This window comes from Alligator mississippiensis, chromosome 2 (genome assembly GCF_030867095.1).
Source record: "Alligator mississippiensis isolate rAllMis1 chromosome 2, rAllMis1, whole genome shotgun sequence".
NCBI lineage: Eukaryota > Metazoa > Chordata > Crocodylia > Alligatoridae > Alligator > Alligator mississippiensis.
The window spans coordinates 187,189,877-187,206,583 of record NC_081825.1 but is presented as its reverse complement, the minus strand read 5'-3'; the positions used below and the strand labels follow the sequence as shown (position 1 = coordinate 187,206,583).

General features: G+C 41.2%; 1 protein-coding gene across 1 annotated transcript in view; it reads left to right on the top strand.

The window, feature by feature from the left end:
• MOB2 (MOB kinase activator 2) overlaps nucleotides 1–16,707 on the top strand; it is a 197,958-nt gene that overhangs the window by 39,424 nt on the left and 141,827 nt on the right. The window lies entirely within an intron of this gene.

Below are 16,707 nucleotides of genomic sequence, written 5' to 3'. Positions count from 1 at the left end.
GCAGGGTGGCAAGGTAGGCAGGCACCCTAGAAGACTGGTGCATGATGCTTGGCACTGGTAGGGACTGTTTGGTGGGGCAGGTTGTGAAGCTTGCAAGTAAGTCATTAGACCCCCGAAGTAGGCAGCTGTCCCTGCAGGAGGTGGAAGGAGGTGACAGTGGCTGCTACCAGTGGAGAGGCTAGTGCCAAGTGAAGGCAGCAGGTGCAGCACCCTGCTGAGCCCTGCTCTTCCTGCTGTTTGCCCCCTCATTAGCTGTCTCTACTTGAGGGAGGTAAGTGCAGCCCCTGCCATTGCAACTGCTCCTATAAGGGCTTGAATGAGCATACCCAGAGCAGCTGTTCCCTGTGGCTTTTTCCACCAGCTCCAGGAGCTTGGCCTCGCAGGGGAAGGGCCCTGCAGGTGCTGTTCAGAGCACAGGAGCAGTCACTGCAAGGGCAGTGAGTTATGCTTTCCAGCTCAGCTCATTGCCCTGCTCCTCCCGTGCTCCTGAAACTGGTTAGAGGGATGCAGAGAGTACTAATGCTGGGATGCTTAAGCAGGTGCAGGGTGCCTGGCATAGGGAAGAGCCAGTGCTAACCTCCTTTTATGGGGGCTGGATGTCATGGCACTGCAGCACCCTGACTGACAATGGAGCTCGGCACCGCAACACCCTGGCTGACCATGACCACTCTAAGTTGCCACCATGTGCTGCCCTGACTTCAGATTAACACAGCTAACTGCCTTTCTGTACCTGAGTGAAGTTTAGGACTTAAGGCTTTAGAGGCTGTGAAGTGTTAGTTTCTTCAAATCTCATTTAATATATTTAAAACTCGTTTCCATCTTGGCATGTGTGTAACCATCTTACTGAAGCAGATTTTTCAGCCTGTTTCAGGAAACGTGCATGCACAGACCTGCAAGTCAAAGTGCTGCAGGGTGTGAAACTAATTTGCCTTGTTGCTGTTCCACACAGAGGAATGGCTTAAGACAGGGGTATCCGAACATATGGCCTGTGTGCTGGATCCAGCCTGCAGAGCTCCATTATCCAGCCCCCAATGCTACCCGGGTCTGAACTGACCTGAACCTGGGATGCCTACTGCTTGCAGCACCCATTCCGGCTGCTCCAGGTCTTTATGGCTGCAATGTTTTCTGTTTGCTTTCAAAATATTGCTAAGCCTGATGTGTTTTCGCTAGATCACTGTAACCTTGAGGTCACCTTTTGATGGCTTATTTGTCCATTTTTTGAACAAGCTATCCTGTAAAATGGTTTAAAATACACAGATGAAGAACAGTCACTGTTGCATATGACACAAGTGTTGCAAATTTCAGTCCCTGTTAATCTGGGTTAGATTTTATGTTGCACTCTGGCTATGCAGCAAATGGTATTCATTTACTAATGGACAGGGTTTTGGGTTTCTTTGTTGTTTGTTTGTTTGTTTGTTTTACTGCCCAGTGTTACTGGTTCTTATTGGCAAATCTTAGGAGAAGCCAAGAACTAAATGGTCCTGGAGACTAACTAGTCCTCCTTCCCTTAGCTGAAACGGTTTCAAATGCTTTTGTATGGAAACTAGACCTGGTACTGCCTTTAAAATATCTGTCCTGAGACCCACGGACACAGGATATCAAACAGGTATTAATTCCAATCAGTATTTGAATAAATGCATCACAGAGGAGAGGAAGGCTTTTTGCAAACTTAATGCAACAAGACTCCCCTTCCCCCCCAAATGCCTCTACACATACACACGTGGGCATGGACTCTGGTGTAAGTAGAAAGTAATGAGCACTTAAGACAAAATATGCAACGGATGTAAGAAGATGACCTCACAGAAGGTTTCCAACAACCCCGATTAATTTTTGCAGTGGCTTAGAGGAGGAACTGTGTTCATGATGTATACACAGTCAGTAACCTTTGTGTGGGATCTTGCCAATCAAATAGGAAGCATATTTTTAAAAAGGGATGTGCTGAACAACTCTTACACCACTTTCTTTTAGTAGCAAGCCTTGTGGTAAGGCTACAAGAAGCACAGTTTTGTATAGTGAGGAATCCATGCCTTCTTACTGTTTGGTATGGCAGCCAATGTGCCAGATGTGAGCATGTACTCCACTAGTATCATCAAACCCTCCTGAGTAACCTAAACAGAAGGATTAAAGGACAGACCACTTGAGGAAGCAAGTTGCTACTTCTATGTTTCACAGATGTTCTGGGCTTCCCAAAAACCACATTTGTATAGACAGAATCGTTTCTCTAAACAAAAAAGCTGACTTTTTTTTTTTTTTTTGGCCAGGTTGTCAGGGCTGCTTATGTTCAAATTTTACTATGTCTTAAGTAGCAGCAGTGTTGTTGCTCAAAGGCAAGGGTGAGGTGGTTATGTGAAAGCCCGTATTTCTAAACTGTCAAAGGTAATAGTCCAATTTGTCTCATCCTGTACATCGTTCTTATATTAAAAAAATAATCAACATTTGGCTATGGAAATACTGCTCCAAATTAGTTTGTTTCACTTAACCATGACATTCTTTAAAGTTTCTGCTAAAGCTGGCATAAGAATGACCCCAAAGATTTGTAGAAATGTTCATAGTTGAAATGGTCACAGCTATTTTTATTGAGTATAATGGGTTTCCTTCCTTTTTAGATGCTGTTTGGGCAGACATGCCAGTAGGACAGCAGGATGGGCAGACTCAGTGGGCACTCTTACATATGTTCTGGGGGTGGAGGGCAGCGCTTTAATTAAAGCGGCTCCAAAAGCTGTTCTAATTAAAGTGCTGCTGTGCCTCATGTATAGGCCTCCCTGCATTTCCAAATGGCGACGGGGGGCCTTGAACTAAAGCTCACTTGATGAGCTTGATTTCAAGTGCCCCGATGCTATTTTTAAGTGCAGGGATGCTGAGACATGAGATGCAGGAGGCTGCTGGAGCACAGTATTTCCCACTCCCGAGCAGACTCAATTTAATTGAGTCTCCTTCGATGCGCTGCAATTCTGGTGTGTCGGAGCAGCCTCCACGCTCACGTATAGGTGCCTAGTGAACTTTGTCAGTCCAGTAACTGCTGGTGTTCTCCCCCACACGCCCCCCTCCCCCCACCCCCGCCCTCTGACCCCTCACTCATCCACTTTCCCATCTCTTGCCTGAGCTGGAAGGAGAGAAATGTGACATCACCAGATCCCTTGGTTTCAGCCAAGTCCTGAACACCTTAAATGGGAACCTGCAGTCCCTGCTGTCAATCCCTTGCTTGCATTTGTTTTCCTTCCTCACATGTATTTCTCCTTTCTGTGTTTCTCTTTTTTGCCTTTCGTCTAATAAGAACTGGCTTGGTCACCCAAGACGGCTTCACTTCTCACAATAGTGGTATGATTACATCGCGAGAATGGGAAGGTAAAAACAACCCAAGACTAGTAAAAACTGTTCAGGTCTCTGACTGACGAAGTTGTCTGCTGTGCCTGTAATTTCTTAGCAGCTAGATCATAAGTCGGAGAAAGCATCAGAATCCAAAACCTCATCCTGTGTCTTTTTATTACCCTTTTCTCTCTCTTTCTGGTGTTTGTCTTGTTTTACTTTTCAAGAAAACAGGGTTAGACTTCAGCAGTAGTCCAAACCTTTAAGAGAACTCTTTTGTGCTCTTCCCAGGAAGAGGCGTAATACCATTTAAAGGCTATCTAAAAGGGCTTCTGGTGTACAGCACTACATCCAAGAGAAATAACAATAAAACAGTTTGCCTTCAGTGATGAAGTTCTAAATGCTTCAACTAATTCACCTTTTTCGGTTTTCAAAAAAATGTAAGACTTAGCAATTGTGTTGGTTAAAATAGAAGCAAATAGTTCATAACTTGACAGAAAACCATGTACGACTATGGCTAACACTATGACTTCTTCACTAGCATCTTATCACTTATTGAGCATGGAGCACCCTTTTCTCGCAACAGAAGCCCAGCAGCAGAGGTCACAAAATCTATTTTTAATAAAAATTTACAGTAAGCTTTTAAATGCATTCAATTGCAGTGGATTCCATAGAGCCCTATGTTCCCCGCTGATGTCTAAAACGGCTGATTAGGAATGATTATTCTTTTGAAGTTCTCCAGGGAAGATTCACATCTTCTGTGCATAGTGGCTTGTTCATGTACAAGCATTTTGGTTTTGTTGAACACCTTGTCAAGGAGCTTTTTCACTTGTTTTCTAAAAACTCTAGTTCAGGTCCTTTTTTTTTTTTTCTCTTTCAAAACAGAACTTTCTCTGAGCAGAGGGGAAGGTGTGCTGTTTATGAGTGTGTTGTCTTCTCTTCCTGATTTTATGAGGGTTGGTTAAGGGAGGACTTTTTATTTAAAATCAGACTTCTTATTGCCAAAGTACAGAAATAGCATATGAAGTGGTGAGATGCAGCTCATCAGAACATAACGTTTCAGTGAAGGAACGGAGGCGTTTACCAAACAGGAAACTATTCTCTCAACTCGTGCTTTGCTTTTGCCTTTTATTTAATCAGTTGTCATAAGCTGACGGTTTCAAAGAGATCCATTAGCTTCAAAGGCAGACAAGGTTCTTTGGGAAGATGTGATATCTTTTATTAGATGAACTAAATAGTTGGAAAAATTGTTCTTTGCAAATTTTCAGGCACAAACACCATTCTTCCTTTTGTGCCTGCAAGTTTGCAGAGAACATTTTTTTTCCAGCTGTTGAGTTGGTCTAATGAAAGATATTACATCTCCCCAAAGAACCTTGTCTGTCTGTCTTTAGATTAACACAGCTACAGCCAGCAACCCCATAGCTTCATAGTGCTTTGCAGACTTGAAACAATATCCTTTGCAGTGGAGTTCCAAAGGCAGGGTTTCTCCATTTCGTAGAAGGGAAAAAGTGAATAGCTTGGACAGGAGGGAGGCTCAAAGGGGGCTTGGAAAGGGATCTTGGAGTCATCATTGACTCCAAGATGAGCATGGGCTGACAATGCGAGGTCACAGTTGGCAGGGCCAACTGGACCCTATCATGCATCCACAGGTGCATCTCAAGTAGGGCCAAGGAGGTGATCCTCCCCCTCTACGCGACACTGGTCAGGCCACAGCTGGAGTACTGTGTCCAGTTCTGGGCACCCCACTTCAAGAGGGATGTGGACAACATTGAGAGGGTCCAGAGGAGGACCACCCGCATGATCCGGGGACAGCAGGGGAGACCCTACAATGAGAGGCTACGGGACCTGAACCTGTTCAGCCTTCACAAGAGAAGGCTGAGGGGGGACCTGGTGACAGTCTATAAGCTCACTAGGGAGGACCAGAAGGGTTTGGGGGAGACCTTGTTTCCCCCAGCGCCCCCCGGGATAACAAGGAATAACGGCCACGAGTTGTTGGAGAGTAGGTTTAGATTAGACATCTGTAGGAACTACTTCACAGTCAGGGCGGCTAGGATCTGGAACCAACTTCCAAGGGAAGTGGTGCTGGCTTCTACCCTGGGGGTCTTTAAGAAGAGGCTTGATGCCTACCTGGCTGGGGTCATTTGAGCCCAGTTTTCCTCCTGCCCAGGCAGGGTTTCGGACTTGAAGATCTACAAGGTCCCTTCTGACCCTACTTCTATGATTCTGTGAAACATATGGTGAAGGTAATTTGTTTTAAAAGGGATGCTGCTTTGAGTTTTGAGAATGGGAGGAAGTGGAGCATTATTTCTTGTGGTTGTGTGAAGAGACTCTGTGGATCTGTGCTGTTGCATAATCGATTAGAAGTTAAGTCAGGTGTGGGATAAGACTAGTGGAGCAGCATGCTTTTATTTTGTTTTGTATGTGTCATATTTAGGAAGGTTCATAATCAGGAGATCAGAACTACAGTGTTATAAATGGATGGTGAGGCCATCCCCTTCCTCTCCAGTCACCCTGGTTAGCTTTTCTTTCCCGTACTTTTGCACTTACTGGGACTTTTGCACTGTTCTGGCTGGACGTAGATTTTCCATTCCAAGGGCTAAAAGATGTTTCCCAGTCTGTCTAGGAGTTTTGGAGGATACCATCCACTATGTTTTTTGCAATGTTCTTTATATAATGACATAAGGAGAACCTATTTATTACCGTTCTTGCAGAAATTGATACATTTTTTCAAACAGAGAGAAATTAATCTGGTTTTCACAGCAAACGGATCCAAATTTGGTAAACTGTATTGCAATTTTGCTTATAAGGCTGAGGTGATTAGGGTTAAATATCCTTTATTACTGATATGAGTGATGCATTTTAACATTAGATTTGATTTCATTGTCTCAATTGTGGATCTGCGTACAGCAATATTATAGATTTGTCTTGACTTACTACTATATTGTTTTTATGTTGGTGGGCTCTATTTTTAGTATAATATTTGTAGTTTGGTTACTTTGTTCAAACTTATTTATATTATGGTTGTATGTGTGTTATGTCGTTTTTGGGAGCATGGCATTTAGCCATTATCCTTTAAAGGAATTGAATTGATGGTGAGGCCAGTGCAATGCACCTTGCTGGTCTCTTCACTTTTGTCCTTAAAGACACTTTTTAGGGAGTCTTAAAACAATACTCTGGTATTGCTTAGAAGGCATAGGACAGGGGTCAGCAACATTTTTGAGCCCAAAACACCCTTGCAACCTTGACTTGTAAGATGTCCAGGGGTGGATGGCAGGGGAGCTGCAAAGGGCCTGACTCTTGTTGTATCAGCACAGCACCAGCCTCTTCCCCACCATCTGCCCAAGGCATATGTGCCAAGCAAAATGCCTTCTACTTCTGCCATAGGAGGATAGATTGCATCTTGAAAATATGCTCCACCCTTATGGGAAGAGAATTCCATGTATGTAAGTAGTCTCAAAGTATTTAAATGTTAGGGGGGCATCTAAGGTAATGTGGTTCTAATCCTGTAGTGAGGCCTGTAGACCCACTGTGTTAAAAATGTTAAATGGGCAAGACTTGAGTTTAGCTGGGACCTGAGTACAGTATTTCCATGATAGATTTGAAAGGAAGTGATGTGGATCCCTGAGGATCCAAACAACTTAACTTTTCCTCCCCTGGCAAGCAAGGTTCTTTGGTTCGTGATATTTTTTTTATTGGACCAACTGAATTGTTGGAAAACGTTCTTTGCAAGCTTTCAGGCACAAACCCTTCTTCAGGCAATGGGAGACTTTTTCTTCTCCTCTGACTTTCAGGTGTTGATTTGTTGCAGGTGTTTCCATCAGTCAGATTACCTGAACAGTTACTGTATTTGTTGGCATCATTGCATCCTGGTTTCTAGGCTATAAGTTTGTCAATTCAGTTTAGTCTTTTGCTCTCGCATGGTGCTGACTGCTGACACAAGTTCTATCCAAATTATCTTGACTTCTTACACATCTTTGAAGGGTGTGTATGTGTGTGTGTACTTTAAACTAATGCCACTGGTCAGCCAAATCAACATTATGTCAACCAGTGGCATTAGTTCCATTTTTCAGTTGGCTCATTTCAGTCAGTAGCACAGATTGCTTTTATTTTTGTGACCTTGCAAAACTTTGCGATTGAAAGCAGATATAAACTTAAGCTCTAGCTTTTTGCTGAGTTTCCATATCCTGAAACTTTTTTTAAGGTGAGGAATCTTGCTACATTCACATTTGTGTTTGTGTTGAACATGAGATTGGGTACACATTTACAGTCAATGATTACAATAGACACTTAAGTAAATTTGAAAGGAACATGACTGCTAGTATTTGCCCTGCATACATTGAAAGTGTTTTACTCTTGTGCTGTAGAAAGAGCTTCTGAACAAAAAGTCAACATGGACATCAGACAGGCTATTCTATGTAGCTTGTACTGTGGCTTTGAGCACACATTTTGTTTTGAATCCTTTCCAGCATGCTGGTGGGAAGAATTGAATTCTTCTTTGGATGCTAAACTAATGAAGATGGCATTGCACTTGGCCTTTCCAGTATTTCCATTTTTTAAGCTTCAGCTGGTGCATTTAGATCAGTGATTCTCAACCAGGATGTCCCGGCTTCCTAGGGTGCTTTGAGATCCTTTCAAGGGTGCCATGTTAGCACTGTTAAGTGTGCAGACAGGATTCACAAGGTATACCCAGAGATTTCAAATAGAAATGCATAGTGTCAAAACCATTCTGACCTGTTGGGGGGTGCATCCAGATGAGCATGCACGTGTAGTTTGCGGCACCTCAAACCTGTTTGTGGTGCCGCAAACCACACACAGCAAATGTGCAACTGTGCACCATGCTGCAAATTTGCAGCTTGGTGCCAAAATTTGATACTGGGATGTCCCAGTGGTTGTACGATCTGAACAAGTCCTGCACTACATAATGCTAGCTGTGCCATTGCCCTTTCATGCTCTTTATATTTGTGTTGCACTTTCCCTCAACTGTCCTATTTTCAAGAAGCCTGAATGAAATTGCTGCTTTAGTTTTCCCAATAGATGAGAGATGCATGGAAGCTAGTGCAAGTTAGGTGTGTTAAACTGTAAAGTCCAAATATTTTGTGATTCTGCATTTCAAACAGGTTTTGTAATACTATAATACACTTACAAGGAAGATGTGAACTTGTGACATCTAGATGCTTCAGAGCCACAGACATAGAGTAATTCTGTTGTCAGTCTCTGGCAGAAAAAACATGGAACTGGGACTTGGATGAGGGAAATGTTAAACGGTTCTTTTGTCAAAATGCTGTGATTTTTAGGATAAGGGTAGCCAGTATATCATTCCTATAGATGTACATGGCTGTCTTTTTGATCTGCCTGATAACATAGAGATGGTTTGTAGGGACTTAAAGTCTTGGGGTCTGGGGTGTTGCTTTGCATATTCCTCAGATCAGGTTGAAGCATTGCTGGCTGGCTCCTTAGTTTTGCTTTGTTATACCAAAAATGAGGATGAGCCCACTTGAGTCATCTTTCATAACAATTAGGTGAAATTCGCCCAATTCTCGGGTGGAGATCGCTTGAGTGAGCCTATTTCAGCTGACTATTTTTCTTTCCTTCCATGCAAAATAGCAGGTTTATGTCTACCCCCTTTTCCGTCTGATTTTTCTATCTTAATTTTGTGGGGAGTCTGTGTCGTACTAGTAAACAAGGTACTAGCTTGTTATCTCCTTATCTGTGGCCTAGAGATATGTGTGTGGTATTTGGGTATTACTCCAGTTTTACTGTTGTAGGTTTTCAGGCTTGATGGAGTGACAGAAGTGGATACAGGCTAGTCCTTTAGTCAGCCACCTCACTTCTCTGTTGCTAAGTTCTGTCACTTGCTGTTGCATGTTGCAAGGATGCTTGCTTTGGTGTTTTTAGTCAATTTGTACTTAATTTGTTCAATATGCTTATGGCTAGATTTCTAGAAAAGGTGGAGATCATAAATTTATATTGATTTGGCCATAGGTATGTCTTGACATATTCAAAGGAGGTGACGGAGGAAGCATAATATCTCAAAGTGGGAGAAACCAAGCAGATGGATGCCTCAGCTAAAGGATGATGATGATGAAGCATGGTGGGGCTACCAAGTGAAAAGTACTGCTGTAGTAATATCCCTCTGAGTTCACAAACAACTGCAGTTGAGACTTGTGGATACTAAAAATAGCCAGATCATGTCTAGCAGTTCTGTCACATTGTGGTGATATGGCCATTCTGTGATTGTTTAATATTGGAGGACAAAATTAGCTATATTTATTTTGATGAAGTGGTATTTGTAGTCTCTGCTCTTTTTTCAGAATTCTTTTTAAAAATATTTATTTTTTAGTTGACAGGCAAAATAAAAGCCATTCTTAATAGATGAAATATGCAAACATTGTAGATTTGTGCTAATTCATAGTGCAGTAACTCTGCACTGATTACATCACATCACTAATAACATGCTGACAGCACTAAGGTAAAGAGAACAAATGGACCTTGCAATATGAAGAATGTTAATCCTCTTAATTAAACCTGCAGTGTTTATAAGTTTAAGTGAGGCCAGGGTGAGAGTGTATGGCCATGGAGCTGTCACATTTGCTTCATAAGTAGAACAAAGAAAACAGTCTTTTTTTTTTTTTTAAAGTAGTGCTATAGGTTTGTTGTTTTTTTTTTTTAGAGAAATTGTTCATGCTTCTTAACTAAAAAGCAGATTTTCTAGAACTGGGGATGGTTCTACACATAAAGTTGGCAAGCCAGTTTTTATATGTTAGAGGTTCTTAAATATATTGATATGCGCATATTAAAGGGAGTTTTTTGGTCTACCCATCTATATGTGCTTTGTCATTGAAATTAATACTTTGCATCTTTTTCCTTGAGCCGTAAAATCTAGGAAAGAGGACAAGTGAGATGGGTGTATGCTCTTTATTAAAAGTTTTAGACTGCTGGCCATCATTATCATATCTGCATGCCCTCTTTGTAAAATCATTAGCAATTGAAAAGTGTACTTTGGAAAGCTAGAAAACTTCCTTTTAGGGGACACGGTAAAACTCTTGACTTTTTTGTGGGATTATCGGTGACAACCATTGATCTTCCTGGATCATGCATGAGGGCCATGCAGACTTTTGACACATATACCTTCGATGGAGGAGGGGCAGCTGCCCAGTCCTTCCATCCTTCCTTTAGGCCACTGAGGCAGAATCCAAAGACCAGACTGAGTCCAGATGTTTGGTGCGTCCACGACTAGTTATACAGGTGTCTGGGAATTGAACCCAGGTCTCCTGTGTGGTAGACAAGGATTCTACCACTGAATTACAGGGGACTCTGGGATCATTGGTAGGGATTGAGTATTGAAAGGAGATTGGAGATGTGAACATATGTATAAAGTTGCATGTTGGAGTTTCAGAACCTGTGGTAGAGTTGATATCTTTTATTAGACCAGCTACATTTTTGCAAAAAAGATTCTTTAATTGCAAGCTTTTGGGCACAAGCACCTTTCTTCAGGCATAGGAGAAAAGATTGCACAAGTTCTCCTGAGTAGAAATTAAAGTTCACATTTCATAGGAGAGTTGAAGGTGTTATAAAATCTACTGTTTGGAACAGTTCATTTTATATACAAATTGGGCTTAGAGAAAAGTTGGAATAGCTGAATACCTGACATATTTTAGAGTTTGGTGCCCAAAAAGAATATACATCGTCCACTCTACAGTTCAGACACATCTTCCCTGTCAGAATATTTTACAGGTAAGGATACAGATTATTACTGATTATTCCAGGAGAGGTGTTCATAATTAACTTGGAAAGCAGTGGAAGAATTTTTAAAGTACAGGCAGTCCTCGACTTACAACATTTCAAGTTACAACATTTCGCACTTAGGTTTATAAATTGACACCCTGTTTCAACCTTCTGACATCAGTTTAGACTTCACAGTGCTTGATCCAACGCCATGCCACCCCACACCAGCAAACAAGTTCACTGTGTTGCCCATCTCCCTGGAGAATATCTGTCCAACCTTGCTTGGATGCTTTCTTTAAGGAAGCAGACAAGACTCCAGAAAAACCTGCAACCGAGACTCCTGAGAAGACTTGAGCCAAGAGCCCTTCAAAAACTCCAGCAAAATCACCTCAAAGAAGTCCTTTCAAATCAATATGATTGCTATTTACAATATAAATACATTAATGTAGCTATTTTACTCATCTATAATTGATTGAGTACAAAATTTTGGATTATGTTTGGTGAAAATAAGGTATTGGGCCTTGGTTCAGGAACCAGCCCCCCATTTATAACTATTTGCTATGAGAAAATCAGTTCCGACTTAAACGCGGTTTTCAGGAACCAATTGTATCGTAACTCCGAGGACTGCCTGTAGAAGGAACTCATCCTTTGTATAGACCAGTCTTGCTTGTTGAGAAATCTTAGGACATACCACCTCTTGCAATGGTGAAGGAACACTAAGGCGGAAGCAGCATTTTTTGTTAAGGGGCTCAATATTTTTCATGCCCAGTGAGGGTTCTTGGTGTTGCAAAGGATCAGGCCTTGTTTTTCTCTTATCAAGTGAAAGCATCAGGCCCTTATTTTCTCCCACCAGCTGCACAGAAATTTCCACTTGTTGATCTTTCGGTCATTGTTGACAAATGAAACCAAGCACTGGATGCTGAATTGCTCTATCACTCCAGCATGATGTAATCTGCTTTCTCTTAGAAGCTGACTCCATGGCTCACCAGTTATCCAGCTGGGAGAACAGGCTAACAGCTCCCTCTGCAGCCACCTAGTTGCCAATGCTTTTACATGGATTTGCTCGTTATGATAGGTTGGGGTGTTTTGGATGATTTCTAGGGAACGGAATCAGCCTGCAGCAATGGAAACTTGCAAGTGCACAGAATGTTCTCTAATTGAATCTGAAGATTTTCTGCTGGATGCTGCCAGCTGGGATCTTGGGCTGAGGTTCAGGCTTTCCAAATTCCAGGCCAGCAGACACCCAACGTACGTACAAAGTGACCTGTTCTGCTTTGCTCTGCTCTGACCCATGTACTTACATCTTTTTTACAAGTTCAGGGACTTCATGTTCAGCTGTATGTTCTCTAATATTGCAAGCAGACTTACTATTGTGCCAGTGTCCTTTTGTGCTGTAAAAAAGGAATGCTTGCCTGTCAGGCATCTTAAGGTTGTACTGAACGCCTAAAACCTAAGAAAACGCCAAGCAATACACTGAAATGTGGAAATTGGTTTTCCTTGTGTTTGATTTAAAACAATGGAATTGTGCATACTTAGTCATCCCAAGTATTGAATTAGAATGAATTATATGAAACATGTTTTATGGTGAAACCTTTCAGCATTTTAAAATAAAGGTCATCTTATGTTGTAATAAAATTGATCTAGATGAGTTGCAAACAAAAATTAAGTTATAAATGCCTGAATTTCTTTCTTTTTGAGTCTAAAATTAGTAGCAAACAGTAAATAATGATATTCCTCCTTTTCCTCCCCCACCCTCATTAAGAGCACTTGGAGTGAGTTCCAGCAGCTGCTTGCACAAACTCCTAACTATAACAATACCCCAGGGATGGTTTAAATTTCATTTTGGGGAATGGTAATGTGAATAACTTGCAGTCTTTGCTGTGTTGTTAGTCAGACCTGGATAAACTTTTTCTGTGCAAGTTTTAATTAGTGGAATTTGTTATGATTTTCTTCATAAGGGGGTGTTTATGTTGAATTAGATGTGTAGTAGTACTGTGGACTTTTGCTTCTGTATAGGAAGAATTCAATTAGCTGTTTTGTTCCATTTGTTTTACCAGTAAATGTTCATGAGGTTGTCCATTACTATATTGTGCCTTTTTAGTGGTTTTTTCCTGCATTTCATAGAAATCATAGTAAATTAGGGTTGGAAGGGACCTCGGGAGGTCATCTCGTCCCAACCCACTGCTCAGTGCAGGACTAGCTGGACCTTAACAGCTTCCAGTGAGGGAGATTGCACCCTCTCTCTGGGTAATCTATTCCTGTCCTCCTAGTGAAAAAAGTTTTCCTAATATCTAACCTAAACTTCCCTTGCTGCAACCTGAGACCATTCTTGTTCTGTTATCTGCTACCACTGTCTACAAAATGGGAATGATCTTGGATCCTAGCAGGAATTATCCTAGAAAGCTCACTGCTTGAACAACATGGGGACTGGTGCTTTAGAAAGAAGCAAGGATTAGAAGTCATAGACATTACAGGAAGGAGCACTTTTATCTATTCATAAATATATAAAAATTAATTGAATTCCATTCGGTTGAGCAGATGAAGGTTGTCACGGGTGGCTTACATGAGTGGAGCTTTTTCTGTGCACATGAGAAGTACAGCCTTGTGTTTGAATTGATAAGAGGTGTGTAAGATCAGTATTATGCATATTTTAATCTTCATGTACTTTTAGTCTGCAAGGATAGTTATCTAGGAATTGCTGTATTCACGATAGACTATCATGTTATTGACTTAATGATTAGCTCTGAGATTTTCCTATGACCCTACTGTCTGTAGGAAGGTGTGAAAATACAAAGTAATGGATGCTTTGATTATGTTGCTGTCAAATCAGGGTGGTTTCCTTTTTTTCCCCCCTCATGTTATGTTTTCTGTATTGCTTGCTATCTGAGCACTTCAGATGCTTTGCAGAGCAGGACTTGAGTAGATTGTTTCTTTTCTGAAGGATGTGCTAAACATTGCTTTTACTAGAGCAGGATGCATTTTGTAACATGGGTGTATGTGAGAAGTGCCTGCTTGCCAAAGACAGTCTAATTATGATGGAGGCCATAAGAAGAGATTTCAACAAAAACCATGTATTTTTATAAGGTGCATGGTACAGCTCTAATATTTGAAATAAAGCTGAGTCATTTAATTACCCATTGAGTAGTGGGTATTCAATGTGAACTGGTATCATTAGCATAAGGGTTTTTTCTAGCATTGATAAAGTGACCAGTGCATGTATGATGTAAAAGGTGGTACGTTGGCACAAATCACTCACTGCAGTGGAGACTGAGTTCAAACTTGGATCCTAACTCCTCTTTTCACTTGCTTGGAATTTCCTGTTGGGAAATCCCTTTTTGGTTAAAATTTTCCTTCTTTGCTATGTAAAGAAAAGATTAAGTTTTTTGAGTTTTTGTCTTAAGCCTAAAATATATCAGTTCCACTGTTTTGAATTATGAGCTTGATTGCAGGTGTTGGGGCAGACAGAATAATTTTTCTCCTTGCTCTTCAGGTTTAAGAAATCTTTGTGTTTGGATAATTCAACCTTAACTTTTGAATGTCTTGCTGCTTAACCTTGTCATTGTTAGTATTGTATTTAAGTGGATACATCTTTTAAATAGCATGTCATTGCCTGAATTTTTCCTACCTGTGGTTCAGAGAAATGTTAAATATTTTGAATAATCATTTGCTTACAGTAAATTTGGTGTTGTCTCTGAAATATATGCTAATTGGAACATAATTATTAGTATCCAAAATTGGTAGTGTGACTTTAAGACATTGTTCCTTTAGTGAACTTTTTGTTTTTATGTAGGACAGTTGGTGACATTCAGTGATGTATATGGTCACGCAACAAGATTATCCTAGGTGGCACGTGTACACAATGTGTTCCCCTGTGCTCCCTTTGTTTGTAACTACCTGTTGTTGCATCATATACTTTGTAACTATCTGGGGCAGGACCCATTTCTTGATTGTGTGTACAGTGCCTAGCACAAAGGGACTCCTTGCTTGATCTCTGGAACTTGCATAAGTTGTTTTGATATCAAGCACTGTAAAGCATGCATGGAGCACTTCTGCAAAAACTTTTAGGTGTGTACAGAAGTCACTTTTTTCATCATTTAAAGCGCTCTATTGCTGTGATTTAACTGAAGTGCACAGTTTTGCAGCACTTAAAAAATGGGTACAGTGCTTTAAATTAACCCTTGCTTAAATGCAGTATTAAATTTGAGGCGCTGTATTTAACAGCGCTTTAGCAACCTAAGGTGCTTTAGTTAACGTCTGTACGCTTGTCAAATATCTGACCAGTGGAGAAGCCATAGGAAGTCATGGAGTGCCCCCTGCCTCCAAGCCCGAAATGTGCAGAGAGGCTCCCTACCAGTCACTGAACTTTTGCCATGTTTACGAGCACTGTGACTTTATAGTTCTATAAAAAGTATTTTAAATTAGAGCGCTGTACATAAAGCATGCATGGAGCACTTATGTACATATCTTTTGATGCTAGCTTTGCAGCCTGTGAACTTGTAGTTTCTACTCTGAAAATTCACCATCTAAGGGAAAAGATAGCAGCAGTAGCTGACTAAAGACAAGGGGCTTCAGCAAAAGGGGGAAATAAAGTACACACTTCTGTATAGGAAAAAACTAAGAGGGCATAGTAGTTAACACGAGTTGTTTGGGCATGGATACTTTTGTTTCTCACTAGAGGGCACCACTGGCTCAGTTAATATTCAAATACAGAAACTTAAAGTAGATCTAAGCAATATATATGGAAGACTGACTCTAGGCCATCCTTAAATTTGTTTGCATGCTAGCAAGTATGGTGTGTGTGTTTCTTTAAATATTATTTAAGGCTTGTTTTTAAAAGGTTGCTGGGAGGAGAGGGGGGGAAGGAGGAGGGGCTATACAGGTGAGAAGAGCTTCTAGCACTCATGGGTGATATTTTGTTAAGTCTGATATTATAAGACAGGGGAAGTTTAACTGTTTGCCTTTCTTGGGCATTTTAAAGTTAGGACTTCCATCTTTTCATGTTACCTACCCTGGATTAGTTTTCTGCAGAATATATCTGTTCACAGTTCCACATCCTCTCATGTCTGAACAGAACAGACCATGTTTGGAAGCATGGTGCTTGCAACATGAGTTTACTTCTGTTTGCTTTGCTGCCACAAAATAAAAAATATTCATCATTTGGGAGCTTAATTCACTGTGTAGATACAGGGGAAGTGCAAGTTCTAATGCTGAGCAAAGGAAATCTTCCATTAAAGCAGGGAGACAGTTGGGCACCTGGTAGATGGTATGAAGAAAAGTATCTGGTGGTTCACTGTACCTCTGTAAGCTGTATTCCATTGCCTCCACCCCCCAGAGCTACTTCCTTGTCATTTCAGGTATTTTCCGCAAGGTGGAAGTGTATAGCTCTTTACCTAGAAATCTTTTCCAGTTGAACAATAAGCAGAGAGGAATGGCTGAGAATTCCTTGAAGCAAGAACAAGCTTGCAGTGACCATTTGAAAACTGTATAGATGCAAGGGAATGGTGGGGTTTCATGGAAAAATGTCAGAAGGATGCAATATATATTTTGAATTTCACAAGGGCATTGCTCACTGGAATTGGTGACTTGTGGGTTTGGAAAAGTGCAAAGAACACAGTTTGCCGCTGGCACCATAATCTTCTACATTGGGAACGACCCTTTATCTGGTTCCAAAGTGGG